Genomic DNA, 16,519 nt, shown 5'->3' with positions numbered 1-16,519 from the left:
CAGGCAATCTAAGACTGACCCACTGGTCAGCCTTCTCCACGCTAACCCCCAGTCTGCCTATGCTGTATTCCCTGACTGGCACGAGGACACAGTCTCGATCTGGCACCATCGGGCACCCCTCTGGCCACCACTGACCACCAAAAGACACTCTCCCCCACTGCTACCTTAGGGGTCCCTGAGCCTGCGGCTGACCACTCCACCCCTGACTACTGTTGTCACCCATGACACTCCCTTACCCCTTCACCTGTTCCCCCCACCCCCGATGTCAGAACACTACAGCAGCCCCCAACCGTTGCCGTATCATTCGCTGTGGGAAAGGAGACCCCCTGACAGACTTAATCTATAAAGTGTATATTTGTTTCATCTTTTTTTCTCACCCTGTAGGACTCTTCTTAAAAAGGAGGGGTGAATATGGTAAACCACTGTTAAGCTACTATTGGCTGCTGCCAGCTGGACCCGCCTCCAAAGACAGATCCTACCCATAGCCCTTTGCATGCTCCCCATTCCACTCTGCCTTGATTAGTCAATGAGGTTGAAGGCTGTTCCAGTCTATACTTAATAAAAACCTGTCACAACTTCAGTCTTTTGTGGTTTTTGATGGTGCATCACACCCAAATAGTATCTTTTAAAATCAGTTAATCATAGTTCACTCAATGAATAATCCTGAGTAATCATGGAGACTCTTGGCATCTTAGAATTCCATATAAATTGTCTGACATGCTTGATGTGCTCTAAAAAAATTGGTATAAGAATAGAGAAGGATTGAAATATCTTAGTACAACTGTTCCTGCCCATCAAAGTAATGGACAGGCTCCTCCATCTAAGATCCTCCTCCAACTTTTCAAGCAAGGGGGAGTTCATTCAATTTTATATAAATTCTGCAGATTATTACCTACCCTTATCTCAAAATTTTTAATACCTCCTCATAGTCAATCAAATTTACTTCCTTGTTGCAAATGTCTATAATCTCATTTTTTTAGGGGCATAATTTGGCTTTTATCAAAATGTATTTTATACCCAGAAACCTTACCATAATCTTCAAAGATATTTTGCAACGTAGCCAGGGATTCGGTTGAATTTGTCAAATATTCATCATTGTGAGTTCTTAGTTCAGCCTGGTCAAAGCCCTTGTGGTCCATACAAGAGGCTGTATAATGTTTCACCTGAGATGTGGTGACCTGAAAGAAAGAGGTTATCACCTGGAAAACCCTGATGGGGCAAATTTCTTAGGGAAGACAGTGAAGTGGCTGATCTAAAGGAATCAGTTGTGGGTGTCCAACGAGCAAATCTCTCTCTGAAAACCGACAAGAACCTTCCAGAACAGTAACCATTTACCTTTCATGCAACCAGTGAACTTGAGGAATAAGAAGCGAGATTGGACTGTGATTCAAAGAACTTTCTGAACTTACAAACACATTAGAAGGAGGTTAAGTTTATAGTAATAAGTTAAAGTTTGATCCTGAAAATTAAAAGTAAATTTTGTTTAAGTGACCATTTGTCTTGGTGATTTCTATGGCTGCTGGGTTTTGGGTCCTCTGGACCCACCACTGCCCTCGTGACCGGTGTTCCCCCCCTCCTCCCCCCCCCTCCCCCCCCTCCCTCCCCCCCCCTCCCCCCCTTCCCTCCCCCCTCCCTCCCTCCCTCCCTCCCTCCCCCACCCTCTCCCCCCCCCCCTCCCCCCCCCCCCTCCCCCCCCTCCCCCCCTCCCCCCTCCCCCCCTCCCCCCCCTCCCCCCCTCCCTCCCCCTCCCTCCCTCCCCCTCCCCCTCCCCCCCCACCCCCTCCCCCCCCACCCCCTCCCCCCCCCCACCCCCTCCCCCCCCCCCACCCCCTCCCCCCCCCCACCCCCTCCCCCCCCTCCCCCCCCCACCCCCTCCCCCCCCCTCATCTCCCCTACAGGATATGTTAATGAGGGAACAGTACTCAGTGCTATTCCTCACTCAGCCTGTCGGCTCATCCTCGCCGCTTTATCCCCCTCCCTTGTTCCCGCTCACTTCGCTCCCCCTAGAAACGACCGTTCCTCTTCTGATTGACAACTCCCTCCTCCCGGATGGCTGCCGCCCAGTCACGTTGTTACCAAGGTGCCGGCAGAGGTGTGCTGACGTCACAGAGGCGCGCAGCGTCTTGACCGCGTTTCCCTCAATGACGGGCCTGGTCCACTAAGGCTTGAGGATCCGGGCATGGAGGTGAGTCTTCGGCCGGGAGAAAGGATGGAACACGTCCCGTGTTTCCGAGGAGGAGGAGGAGGAGGGGCGAGTCCCGAGGAGGGAGGGGGCGAGACCCGAGGAAGGAGGGGCGAGACCCGAGGAGGGAGGGAACGCGTACCGAGGAGGGAGGGGGCGCGTACCGAGGAGGGAGGGGGCGAGTCCCGAGGAGGGAGGGGGCGAGTCCCGAGGAGGGAGGGGCGAGTCCCGAGGAGGGAGGGGGCGAGACCCGAGGAGGGAGGGGGGGGCGCGTCCCGGGGAGGGAGGGGGGGCGCGTCCCGGGGAGGGAGGGGGGGCGCGTCCCGGGGAGGGAGGGGGGGCGCGTCCCGGGGAGGGAGGGGGGGCGCGTCCCGGGGAGGGAGGGGGGGCGCGTCCCGGGGAGGGAGGGGGGGCGCGTCCCGGGGAGGGAGGGGGGCGCGTCCCGGGGAGGGAGGGGGGGCGCGTCCCGGGGAGGGAGGGGGGGCGCGTCCCGGGGAGGGAGGGGGGGCGCGTCCCGGGGAGGGAGGGGGGGCGCGTCCCGGGGAGGGAGGGGGGGCGCGTCCCGGGGAGGGAGGGGGGGCGCGTCCCGGGGAGGGAGGGGGGGGCGCGTCCCGGGGAGGGAGGGGGGGGAGCGTCCCGGGGAGGGAGGGGGGGCGCGTCCCGGGGAGGGAGGGGGGCGCGTCCCGGGGAGGGAGGGGGGGCGCGTCCCGGGGAGGGAGGGGGGGCGCGTCCCGGGGAGGGAGGGGGGGCGCGTCCCGGGGAGGGAGGGGGGGCGCGTCCCGGGGAGGGAGGGGGGCGCGTCCCGGGAGGGAGGGGGGCGCGTCCCGGGAGGGAGGGGGGGCGCGTCCCGGGGAGGGAGGGGGGCGCGTCCCGGGGAGGGAGGGGGGCGCGTCCCGGGGAGGGAGGGGGGCGCGTCCCGGGAGGGAGGGGGGGCGCGTCCCGGGGAGGGAGGGGGGCGCGTCCCGGGGAGGGAGGGGGGGGAGCGTCCCGGGGAGGGAGGGGGGGAGCGTCCCGGGGAGGGAGGGGGGGAGCGTCCCGGGGAGGGAGGGGGGGAGCGTCCCGGGGAGGGAGGGGGGGGGCGTCCCGGGGAGGGAGGGGGGGCGTCCCGGGGAGGGAGGGGGAGGCAAAATGTGTACTATCACAAAAATGGTTGAAGGGAAAGCTGTGGATGTTGTCTATTTGGACTTTAGTAAAGCTTTTCACAAAGTTCCCCACAGGAGGTTAGGAAAAAAGGTGGAGGCATTAGGTATAAATAAGGAGGTAGTGAAATGGATTCAGCAATGTTTGGCTGGGAAGTGTCAGAGAGTAGTGGTAGAAAATTGTTTGTCCAATTGGAGGCCGGTGACTAGTGGAGTTCCTCAGGGATCGGTCCTCGGTCCACTATTGTTTGTTATATATATATTAACGATCTGGAAGAAGGGGTGGAGAATTGGATAAGCAAGTTTGCGGATGATACAAAGATTGGTGGTGTTGTGGACAGTGAGGAAGATTACCGTAGATTAAAAGGTGATTTAGGAAGGCTGGAGGTGTGGGCTGAGAAATGGCTGATGGAATTTAATACAGATAAGTGTGAGGTGTTACATTTTGGAAAGGCAAATCTAAATAGGTCATATGCATTAAATGGTAGGCTATTGAGATGTGCAGAGCAACTAAGGGATTTGGGAGTGATGTCAAATAGTACCCTCAAAGCTGATACTCAGGTAGATGGTGTGGTGAAAAAGGCATTTGGAATGTTGGCTTTCATAAATCGGAGTATTGAATTCAAGAGTAGGGAGGTTATGATGAAATTGTACAAGCATTGGTGAGGCTAAATTTGGAGTACTGTGTACAGTTTTGGTCACCAAATTATAGGAAAGATATAAACAAAATAGAGAGAGTGCAGAGAAGGTTCACGAGAATGTTGACAGGATTTCAGGGTCTGAGTTACAGGGAAAGGTTGTGCAGATTAGGCCTTTTTTTCTCGGAACGTAGAAGATTGAGGGTGGACTTGATAGAGGTGTTTAAGATTTTAAAAGGGACAGACAGTAAATGTGGATAGGCTTTTTCAACTAAGAGTGGGGGAGATTCAAACTCGAGGGCATGGTTTAAGATTGAAAGGGGAAAATTAGAAGGGGAACATGAGGGGAAATTTCTTTATGCAAAGGGTGGTAGTGATGTGGAATGAGCTTCTGGCAGACGAGGTTGAGGCGGGATCATTGGTTACATTTAAGGAGAGGATCATTGGTTACATTTAAGGACATGGAGAGGAGAGGACTGGAGGGGTATAGACCGGGTGCTGGTCAGTGGGACTAGGAGGGTGGGAATTTGTTACAGCATGGACTAGTAGGGCCGAACTGGCCTGTTCTGTGCTGTAAGTGGTTATATGGTTATCTTTTGAAGAACCTGGCCGCGTGATCTGCCCCTGGCTTCTCCAAGGCCCCTCACTGTTCACTCTGCAAATGCATCAACTTTTTGGAACCTACTGTCTCTGAGACCTGCTGCTGGTTCACAGTCACTTTCCAAACACTGCAGGTTTTTGCTGAATCTAGTCTCTAAAAAGGACAGTTCCACACAATAAAATGAACTGAAAAATGGGAGAACAGCATATCTTCCACCGTCAAAGGAAATACAAAGCATAATTTTAACTGCAAACCATTATGTGACCATATTTTTTTAGGGGCTTGTCTTTGGTCGAAGATTTATGGAGGGGTAATGTCCACGTCAGCTGCAGGCTCGTTTGTGGCTGACAAGTCCCATGCGGGACAGGCAGACACGGTTGCAGCGGTTGCAAGAGAAAATTGGTTAGTTGGGGTTGGGTGTTGGGTTTTTCCTCCTTTGTCTTTTGTCAGTGAGGTGGGCTCTGCGGTCTTCTTCAAAGGAGGTTGCTGCCCATCGAACTGTCAGGCGCCAAGATGCACGGTTTGAGGCGATATCAGCCCACTGGCGGTGGTCAATGTGGCAGGCATCAATAGCTTTCTTTAGGCAGTCTTTGTACCTCTTCTTTGGTGCACCTCTGTCTCGGTGGCCAGTGGAGAGCTCGCCATATAACATGATCTTGGGAAGGCGATGGTCCTCCATTCTGGACACATGACCTACCCAGCGGAGTTTGATCTTCAGCAGTGTGGATTCGATGCTGTCGGCCTCTGCCATCTCGAGTACTTCGATGTTGGAGATGAAGTCGCTCCAATGAATGTTGAGGATGATGCGGAGACAACGCTGGTGGAAGCGTTCTAGGAGCCGTAGGTGATGCCGGTAAAGGACCCATGATTCGGAGCCGAACAGGAGTGTGGGTATGACAACGGCTCTGTATATGCTAATCTTTGTGAGGTTTTTCAGTTGGTTGTTTTTCCAGACTCTTTTGTGTAGTCTTCCAAAGGTGCTATTTGCCTTGGCGAGTCTGTTGTCTATCTCGTTGTCGATCCTTGCATCCGATGAAATGGTGCAGCCGAGATGGGTAAACTGGTTGACCGTTTTGAGTTTTGTGTGCCCGATGGAGATGTGGGGGGGCTGGTAGTCATGGTGGGGAGCTGGCTGATGGAGGACCTCAGTTTTCTTCAGGCTGACTTCCAGGCCAAACATTTTGGCAGTTTCCGCAAAACAGGACGTCAAGCGCTGAAGCGCTGGCTCTGAATGGGCAACTAAAGCGGCATCGTCTGCAAAGAGTAGTTCACGGACAAATTGCTCTTGTGTCTTGGTGTGAGCTTGCAGGCGCCTCAGATTGAAGAGACTGCCATCTGTGCGTACCGGATGTAAACAGCATCTTCATTGTTGAGGTCTTTCATGGCTTGTTTCAGCATCATGCTGAAGAAGATTGAAAAGAGGGTTGTTCATGAAATAATACATTACATGATATAATACAAGCAAATATATATTTTTCAACAGCACTGCAAACTTAACCTCTTGAAAGACGTTCAACAATTTTTATTTTACAGATCTCTCTGGAACGCCCAACCATTCCCAAAAATCTCCTAATGGTTTTCTTACCCATGGAAATGGGGAACTTAGAAATCGTCTGAGCTAGACAGGGGTCAACTTGTCTTGACCAACTACATAACCAAGGTAAGTCCCAGTAGCATGGCCAAGTTCACTCTTCGCCAAATTAACAGTCAGATCGGCCTTTGAGAGTTTGTCAAATTGTTTCACTTGGGCCAATTCACAGACTTCCTGCAAACAATTTTTAAATTTCGAGGCCTAATCTAGCGATTTCAACTGAAGGTCCTTTAACTTGCTGTTCAAACCCCAATTCAAAAATGCGAAAGCCGAGAGACTAGTACAGACTCTCATACTGCAAGCAAAAACCACTGGGTGCCCTCATTCCATTTCCTTCCATTGCTCCACACAATAGGTCCTCTTCCTGGGTTTGAGAGTCGAATAGATCCTCTGCAAGGCCCATTGAGATTCTGTAGGATATTCAGATGATGTGATCTGGTTAGCTCCAACTCTACAAGCTAACTGCTGAAACAATCCTGACATGAAATAGTTTCTCTGATTGGATTCAATCTCCTTAGGGAAAGCAAACAAAGTGGGTAACTTTCCAAGAGTTATTGACACAGTCTTAACTTTACAGAAGAGTGACAGAAGGTTGATTAACTCACGAAAACCCTTGCTCTGGTACTTCAGAGCAATGTTTTTTTTAGACATGGGCTTTCTTCAGCAATTAGAACCCCTTTTATGGGTCAGTTGAAGTGGAATGCAGTATTTCTTTTGCACCTTTAAAACCAATTTCGGGGGATGGGGGGCGCAGTCAGTCAAAGTGGTTTCTCATCTGTTAACAGAAGGAACTCTAACAGACTGTCAATAACCACACAGTGAGGCCAAGTGGGTTTCTCAATCCCTAACCCTAACTCAAAGGAGGTTGAAGTGATTTTTCTCATGCTGCCTTCTTAAAATGGCCTCTTGGAAAAAAATGTGTACCGTCTTCAAGAAGCTGGTCTCTGACACTGGCTTCTCCAGGGCTGCTCCCCTTCACTCTACAACTTTTTGGAACATGCTGTCTCCGAAACCTGCTGCTAGTTCACAGGCACTTTCAAAAACCTGCAGGCTTTTACTAGATTTGGTCTCTTAAAGGGACAGTCCCACAGAGTAAAATTAACTGAAAAATGGAAGAATGTCACAGTACTGTGTTTTCGGGGCCAGAGGAAGGGGTGTGTACTCGGGGGTCGGGGGAGTGAGTCTGTGTTCTTGGCCCCCTGGGGGAGGGGTTAAGTACTGTGTTTTTTGGGGGGAGGGATGAGTACTGTGTTCTTGGGCTCTGGATGGAGAGGGTTCACAGAGGAGAGGGGTGATACCGTGTTCTTGCAACCCTGGGACGAGGTGGTTGAGTACTGTGTACACGGCCCAGGGAGGAGGGGGAAAGTACTGCATTCTAAGGGGGAGGGAGAGAGTACCGTGTTCTCTGGCCCCAGGGAGGGGGTAAACATGTTCTTGAGTACTGGGAGAAGGAGTGAGAACTTCCCACCAGCCAGTAGTTCTCTGTCTTATCCCTTTTCCTCTTCTTAAATAAAGCACAATATAAACTCTCCAGTCTTCCAGTGCCTCATCTGTGGCTGACAAAGATATATAAACGTCAGTCAACAATCCACCAATCTCTTTGTTTGCTTCCCATAACATCCTAGCATATACCTGGTCAAGTCCTGGGGATTTATCCAACTTCATGCATTGCATGACCTCCAACACCTTTATGATGTAGATGCGCTCCAGGATGTCATTGTTCCTTCTCCTGAACTCGCTGACTTCCACAGTCAACATATAGTGAGTAGATTGGGACTTTATTCATTGGAGCATAGAAGGTTGAGAGGGGATTTGATAGAGGTATTTAAAATTATGAAGGGAATAGATGTCAGCCATGAAGGAAGTAGATGTGAATAGGCTCTTTCCCCTGAGGATAGGGGAGATTGGAACAAGGGGTCATAAGTTAAGGGTTAGGGGGCAAAACTTTAGGAGCAATATAAGAGGATGCTTCTTCACTCAGAGAGTGGAATGATCTACTGGAAGAAATAGTTGTGGCAGGGTCAATTCTGTCATTTAAGAGGAGGTTAGATGAGTACATGGATGTGGGGATTAGAGGAGGGAATGGGCAGGGGAGTGGGTAGGTTTAGTTGAGTTTCACGTAAAATGGTGCGGAATAGAAAGGCCGATATGGCCTGTTTCCTAATTGTAAATTGTTATATGGTTATGTTCTGGAGCCCAGGGAGAGGTGGTGAATACCATGTTCTCGAGCTTGGGGGGAGGGGTTAAGTTCATGGGTCCTGGGGAGGGGCTGTGCGATAATCTCAGATCCCTGGAGGAAGGGGGTGAGTACGGTGTTCTCTGGAGGGAGGGGTGGTGAAAATATGCTGTTCTGCAATTATTTTATTATCTGGCATACAAATTTCTCTTCAAAGGTCAATATGTTTAACAGAATTTGAAACTAAATCCAGAAACAGCTTGTTCTTGAATATCTTTATGACATTCAGGGAAATCAATTTTAAATTGATGTTTCCACAGATCATTTAGTTTCACAACTGTAATTCTGTTGACATTCACCTTTAATGTCTCCTGATCATTTATTCATTTTTCCTCCATCCCAGCAATGTTCCCATAACATAAGGTCAGTCATTTTGACTCCTTATTACTTCTAGAGGTTCGAGAGCTTTTGATACATCTAATCCAATTAGCAGCTCCATCATTTTGGGTAAGCAAACGTCTTTTAGATGATCCCACTGTTTGATATCATCCTGATGGAGAATATTCTTCTTATTCACAGGCAGAGTCTTCTGAGTATATACTATGATGGAATATTTGGGAATGTTTTTGGGAGATAAATTGGGACACATTTTAAAACAGATCTTGAAATACTGAAGAATTCATATTCAGTGATTACAGAAACTATGCTTATTTCACAAGTAGGTGCTACTAATTGAAATGATGTCATGAAATAAATGGACGGGGGCGTGGCAAGATGGCGTAGGGAACAGACCTCTCCTGACTCTGATTTATTGTTTTGTGTTTAAGTGCCCGATAAAGTTCTTTTAAAAGTTTATAAATAATAAGAGGTGTTGGATTAGTGCCTAATGGTTTATATGCAAAAAAAGAGGTAAAAGAAAACATCAACAGACTGTTAAAAAAACTACATTTTCCGAAATTGTCTGAGCCTACTTGTTTACAAGAAGCCAGGATTCAGCGTAGAATGGATCCAGAGGAGGACGTGCAGAGTTCGGCATTGAAGCTCCGTTTTAAGCCGGTGAGGCTCTTTGAAGGTCGGATTCAACAGCTTTCGGACCAAGGAGCTGGACGTATTTCACACAACGGCCACTGTGAGTGCTGTTACTCAGTCTTTGACAGTTGAATCAGCTGGGGTGCCACCAGCTGGAGAGTTAAAGAGCTGTCATTCGACTGCTACAGTGGTGGCGCTGCAAAATGCATCTTCAATTACAACGGTTTTTCCAGACATCGATTCAGTGAAGATGATTAAAGAGATTTGACTTAAAGATAACTCTGATCTTCAGTCTCCTGGCATTGCTAGGAGAACTTTGAGAGGGATTTTTATACGAAGTCAAACTGCTAGAAAAGATACTAAATTAAGGGAAGGGACAGAAGATCCCGTGGTCTTTAAGGAACAGCAAGACCTCATTATGCCTGAATCTACTTCTGTTGAAATGTCTGTTAAGGATCTTGAAGATAAGATGTATTCTGTATCGAGTCACTTAGCTAATTCTGTGAACCTGTTTATTTCCAAGATTAATGCGATGGCGGAAGTTATTAATGGAGCTTATAAGCTTGAAACCATTGAAAGATTTGAAATGTGTGATCAAGGTTTAGTTGATGCACAGGATCAACTGCAAGATGAAAATAGAATAATTGAAACATTGCAGATCCAAAATAAAAATTTAGCAAAAAAGGTTGATTATTTGGAGAATCAATCTAGCCGGAACAACGTGAAAATTGTTGGTTTGCCAGAAGGCATAGAAGGACCAGATCCAAGAAAATTTTTTACTGAATGGATTCCACGAGTGTTAGGACAGGATAAATTCCCTGAAGGTTTAATACTGGAACGTGCTTATAGAGTTTTAAGAAGAAAATCTTTTTCAGGACAGAATCCAAGATCTGTTTTGATCTGTTGTTTAAACTATTGTGACAGAGATACAATTTTACGTACGGTTACTAGAAATGCCCAGCAAAATAGATCTCCTTTGATGGTTCAGAATAATCCTGTTTTCTTCTATCAAGATTTGAGTCAAGAAATTATGTTTCAACGACGCGAATTTAATTCTGTGAAAGAACGGTTGTGGAAAAAAAGACATAAGGTAACATTCAGGTATTCTGTGGTACTGAAGATTTTTTTAGGATGGAAATTAGCCAAAGTTCTTTGACAATCCTAAAGAGGTTATGGACTTTGCTCAGTCTCTACCAATCATGCAGTTTCAGGAACGATGTAGTCCTTCAAGGTCTCCAAAGAGAGTAGAGATGTAAGGTGGGATCCAGATTTTTAAAAGAAATGGAAGCAATGGTGACCGAAGTGGTAATGTTGATTTAAAAAAATAAATCTTTTATCTTTTTTTTGAGAAGAGTTTAAATAGTTTAAATAATGATGATAGTTTAATGAAATGGGAGTTGGGAGAGGGAACTGGGTGGGCACTAGTTTCCAGAAGTCATCAGCTACCTGTGAGTTATCTCACACCCAATATTTTGGGGGAGTTACCGCATTGGGCGGTTTAAACAGGAGGAGGTAGTTGTGACCTCCGACCTGTTTTTTTTTTCTTTTTAATTTTTGGGTTAAGAAGTGAAGGTTTTTTTTATTTTTTTTTAATAAATATTTTTTTTTAACTCTCTTTGTTTTCTGATTATAATTGAGAGGGAATTAGGAGGTTTTTTTTCTCTCCTTTTTTTTCTCTTTTTTTGGGGTTTTTTTTCTCTTTTTTCTTTCTTTTTTAAGAGGATGATGTCACAGAAGATAATAAGTCAAAAATTGAGGATGTTGAATTAGATGAAGAGGAAGATGAGGGGAAAGGTGATAAGAAGAAAATTAAGTACAAATACATTGAGGGAGAAGAGTTTAATTTCGATAGAGAATTTTGAAGATGTTATAAATGAAGAATATGGAGAATTTTTTAAGAGTTTGAACATTTTCTTTTTTTTTCTTTTTTATATAAGGGGAAGGGAAGGGAATAAAAAGTTTATCTGATTGTTTTTCTAAGGGATGTTTTTGTTCTCTCGATGAATTATAAAGGAAACTTGATATTAATGGAAATTCTGTATTTATGTATTATTAATTATGATTTGTATAACAGATATGTGGTTGATATATGATTTTAATATTTGAACTTAGTTTTAAAGTGGATTTCATTTGTTAAATACATGTATTCTCTTTTTTTTTTCTTTGGCTTGGCTTCGCGGATGAAGATTTATGGAGGGGGTAAAAGTCCACGTCAGCTGCAGGCTCGTTTGTGGCTGACAAGTCCGATGCGGGACAGGCAGACACGGTTGCAGCGGCTGCAGGGGAAAATTGGTTGGTTGGGGTTGGGTGTTGGGTTTTTCCTCCTTTGCCTTTTGTCAGTGAGGTGGGCTCTGCGGTCTTCTTCAAAGGAGGTTGCTGCCCGCCAAACTGTGAGGCGCCAAGATGCACGGTTTGAGGCGTTATCAGCCCACTGGCGGTGGTCAATGTGGCAGGCACCAAGAGATTTCTTTAGGCAGTCCTTGTATCTTTTCTTTGGTGCACCTCTGTCACGGTGGCCAGTGGAGAGCTCGCCATATAACACGATCTTGGGAAGGCGATGGTCCTCCATTCTGGAGACATGACCCATCCAGCGCAGCTGGATCTTCAGCAGCGTGGACTCGATGCTGTCGACCTCTGCCATCTCGAGTACTTCGACGTTAGGGATGAAAGCGCTCCAATGGATGTTGAGGATGGAGCGGAGACAACGCTGGTGGAAGCGTTCTAGGAGCCGTAGGTGATGCCGGTAGAGGACCCATGATTCGGAGCCGAACAGGAGTGTGGGTATGACAACGGCTCTGTATACGCTTATCTTTGTGAGGTTTTTCAGTTGGTTGTTTTTCCAGACTCTTTTGTGTAGTCTCCCAAAGGCGCTATTTGCCTTGGCGAGTCTGTTGTCTATCTCGTTGTCGATCCTTGCATCTGATGAAATGGTGCAGCCGAGATTGAGTTTTGTGTGCCCGATGGAGATGTGGGGGGGCTGGTAGTCATGGTGGGGAGATGGCTGATGGAGGACCTCAGTTTTCTTCAGGCTGACTTCCAGGCCAAACATTTTGGCAGTTTCCGCAAAGCAGGACGTCAAGCGCTGAAGAGCTGGCTCTGAATGGGCAACTAAAGCGGCATCGTCTGCAAAGAGTAGTTCACGGACAAGTTTCTCTTGTGTCTTGGTGTGAGCTTGCAGGCGCCTCAGATTGAAGAGACTGCCATCCGTGCGGTACCGGATGTAACCAGCGTCTTCATTGTTGGGGTCTTTCATGGCTTGGTTCAGCATCATGCTGAAGAAGATTGAAAAGAGGGTTGGTGCGAGAACACAGCCTTGCTTCACGCCATTGTTAATGGCGTGACCCCAAGTCCAAAGCCCGCTGCGCAGCTCAGACGGCAAAGTCCTCCTCAGCGACAAGATCTCCATCCTCAACCGATGGTCAGAACACTTCCAATCTCTTTTCAGTGGCAACCGCTCAGTCCAAGATTCCGCCATGCTCCAGCTCCCTCAACAGCCCCTAAGGCTAGAGCTGGATGAGGTCCTCACCCTGGATGAGACATATAAGGCAATCGAACAACTGAAAAGTGGCAAAGCAGCAGGTATGGATGGAATCCCCCCAGAGGTCTGGAAGGCTGGCGGCAAAACTCTGCATGCCAAACTGCATGAGTTTTTCAAGCTTTGTTGGGACCAAGGAAAACTGCCTCAGGATCTTCGTGATGCCACCATCATCACCCTGTACAAAAACAAAGGCGAGAAATCAGACTGCTCAAACTACAAGGGGAATCACGCTGCTCTCCATTGCAGGCAAAATCTTCGCTAGGATTCTACTAAATAGAATAATACCTAGTGTCGCCGAGAATATCCTCCCAGAATCACAGTGCGGCTTTCGCGCAAACAGAGGAACTACTGACATGGTCTTTGCCCTCAGACAGCTCCAAGAAAAGTGCAGAGAACAAAACAAAGGACTCTACATCACCTTTGTTGACCTCACCAAAGCCTTCGACACCGTGAGCAGGAATGGCTTTGGCAAATACTAGAGCGCATCGGATGTCCCCCAAAGTTCCTCAACATGATTATCCAACTGCACGAAAACCAACAAGGTCGGGTTAGATACAGCAATGAGCTCTCTGAACCCTTCTCCATTAACAATGGCGTGAAGCAAGGCTGTGTTCGACTAACCTTGAAGACTTAATGAAATCTACAGTGCCTTATTGGAGTTGTCGTCTTCCTTGGTATTTGAAGCCATTTCTTCAGTAGTGACTGGCTCCATTCTTCTGCCAAACATTGTCGGTCCTCCATACTGGCTCAACTCAAGATCAAACAGTTCTTTAAGAGGAGCTGTTTGCTCAAGGTCTCTTGCCCAACGAGATTTCTTATCCATCTTGGATTCTTCAAACTGCAGCCTGTCTTCTGGCTTCCTGGGAACTGTAAACAAATTTGTATCTTGAATGGTCTCTGTATTCTTCAAACAAACTGGCATATCATTTGTTTATAGAATGCATACTTTGGGGCTTCCTGCCAGTTCTGCAAACCAGAGGTTAGGCAGATGTGTTCTTACAGAGGCTTCTGGAATTTTCTCACAGACAACTTAACTTCTTTAAAGCTAAATGCTTTTAACATATTGAGTTCTTTCAGACAAATTATTAGCCTTTCTTCCAAACAAAGTCACAATTATACTTTTCTTTGAATAAGAATATAGATGACAATTTCCAATTTCAATATTTCTCAATTTCAAAACATGTCATCTTCAAGGAAACGTGAGTGACAATATTCTGAATTACTATCTTATTAATCCAATAAACCAAACTTCGAGGTTGCAGCTGTATCTTTAATTTGTTGATAAAAATGATGAGTAAACAAAGCATATAACGATATTCAATTTTAAACAGATATAAAAATAAACAACAAAATGAATTACGATGAATTCAAAGAAAAGTATCTCAAGCTCGCGTCTCTGTTGTGGTTCTACGAAAAATGAGATACAAACACTCACCCCGCTCAGATATTACAACATATGACATCCTAGTGTCTATGGAAACACTACAAACAACAATTTTTCTTAAAGGGATAGGCACAAAATTAGCAAAAATCAAAAACAAGGAAGAGTGCTGTGGATTCAATGGGGAGGGGCTGAGCCCTGTGTACTCGATGGGAAGGAGGTGAGCCCCGTGTACTCAATGGGGAGGAGGGCAGTCCCATGTACCCGATGGGGAGGAAGGGGATGAGTCCCACATACTCGATGGGGGAGGTAGGAGGTGAGTTCCACGTACTCAATGGGGAGGAAGGGGGTAAGTCCTGCGTACTCGGTGGGAAGGAAGGGGTTGAATCCCGCGTACTCTGTGGGGAGGAAGGGGGTGAATCCCGCGTACTCGATGGGGAGGAAGGGGATGAGTCCCACGTACTTGGTGGGGAGGAAGGGGGTGAGTCCTGCGTACTCGATGGGGGTGAATTCTGCGTACTCGAAGAAGAGGGGGATGAGTCCCGCGTTCTCGATGGGGAGGGAGGGGTGAGCCCCGCGTACTCGATGGGGAGGAGGTGAGCCCCGTGTACTCGATGGGGAGGAGGTGAGCCCCGTGTACTCGATGGGGAAGAGGTCAGTCCCATGTACCCGATGGGGAGGAAGAGGATGAGTCCCACATTCTCGATGGGGGAGGAAGAGGATGAGTCCCACATTCTCGATGGGGGAGGAAGAGGATGAGTCCCACATTCTCGATGGGGGAGGAAGGAGGTGAGTTCCACGTACTCAATGGGGAGGAAGGGGGTGAGTCCTCCGTACTCAGTGGGGAGGAAGGGGGTGAATCCCGCGGACTCGATGGGGAGGAAGGGGATGAGTCCCACGTACTTGGTGGGGAGGAAGGGGATGAGTCCTGCGTACTCGATGGGGGTGAATTTTGCGTACTCGAAGAAGAGGGGGATGAGTCCCGCGTTCTCGATGCATACGTATTCTTAATAAAACCTGCCTGATCAGCATGTACTAATTGAGGTAAATATTTGGCAAGTTTATTCGCTAATATTTTATAATCTACATTTAATAAAGAAATTGGCTGATATGAGGCCATTTTCAACGTGTCTATCTTTCTTACTGTAATTATCGCACTTGGACAAGATTCTGGTAAAGATTGTTTATAGGAGACAAATCTTCATTATAAAACTCTACGATAAATCCATCGTCTTCTGGAGACTTCCCATTTGGCATCTCCTGTATAGCTTCCTTAATCTCAAAATCTGTAATTCATTTCCAATTCTTTCACATCTAAAGCAAATAAAAAAGATTCAATAGAACCATTGAATCGAACCCCCTCAGAAATATATAATTTCTGATAAAATGAACAAAATTGATCATTAATTTCCTGAGGTTTATAGGTAACTGTTGAATTCTTTTTCACAGCATTAATAGTTCTCGAAACCTGTTGTTTTCAATTGCCGAGCTAATACTTTGAGGTCTATCACCTAATTCATATTAACGCTGCTTAGATCTTTGAATTAGACGCTCATATTGGTATGTTTGCAATGTATTATAACTTAATTCAACTTGATTAATGTTCAGTACAATTTTTCTGAAACTCCTTTTCCAACTCAGTTATCTGTTTCTCCAATGTCAAACTTTCTGCCAAACTTTTTTCTTTTGCTGAATAACTAATAATTTGACCCCATAAATAAGGTTTCAAAGCATCCCATAAAATTAAATTGCTCCATACTGAATTCGTATTTATACTCAAAAATTAAGCAATTTGCTCCTTAACAAAACTAACAAACTCGGGTTTCTTCAATAGCATTAAATCCCTGTACATTAAATTGCATAACCTCAGATCCAGCACAAGAATATAAATAACATGGAATGATCGGACACAATCCTGCTCTTATATTAGGCCTGAATAATTCAAGCTTGAAGGTGAGCCGATACCAAAAACAAATTATTCTAAAAAATGAATCATGTCGAGATGAATAAAATGAAAAATCTTTTTTCTGTTGGATTTAGTCTTCTTCAAATCTCAACTAAATTCAGATCTTTCATCAAAGACCCCATTTGCACAGCCGCCTTCGATTTCTTTATACTTTTCGGAGATTTATCCAATAACGGATCTCAAACACAGTTAAAATTCCCTCCAATTAAAATGTTTTCTTTAGCCTGATTTAATGTCAAAAAAGTTTCAGATATAAAGCACTCACCATCTACATTAGG

General features: G+C 46.6%; 1 pseudogene; it reads left to right on the top strand.

Annotated features, from left to right (window-relative positions):
- Window positions 1–2,172: 2,172 nt before the first annotated feature.
- Window positions 2,173–16,519, top strand: part of LOC138761561 (zinc finger protein 420-like) — a 114,592-nt pseudogene continuing 100,245 nt past the window's right edge.

This window comes from Narcine bancroftii, chromosome 4 (assembly GCF_036971445.1).
Source record: "Narcine bancroftii isolate sNarBan1 chromosome 4, sNarBan1.hap1, whole genome shotgun sequence".
NCBI lineage: Eukaryota > Metazoa > Chordata > Chondrichthyes > Torpediniformes > Narcinidae > Narcine > Narcine bancroftii.
Note: the sequence above shows the minus strand (reverse complement) of the source record. Positions and strands in the feature narration are given on the sequence as shown.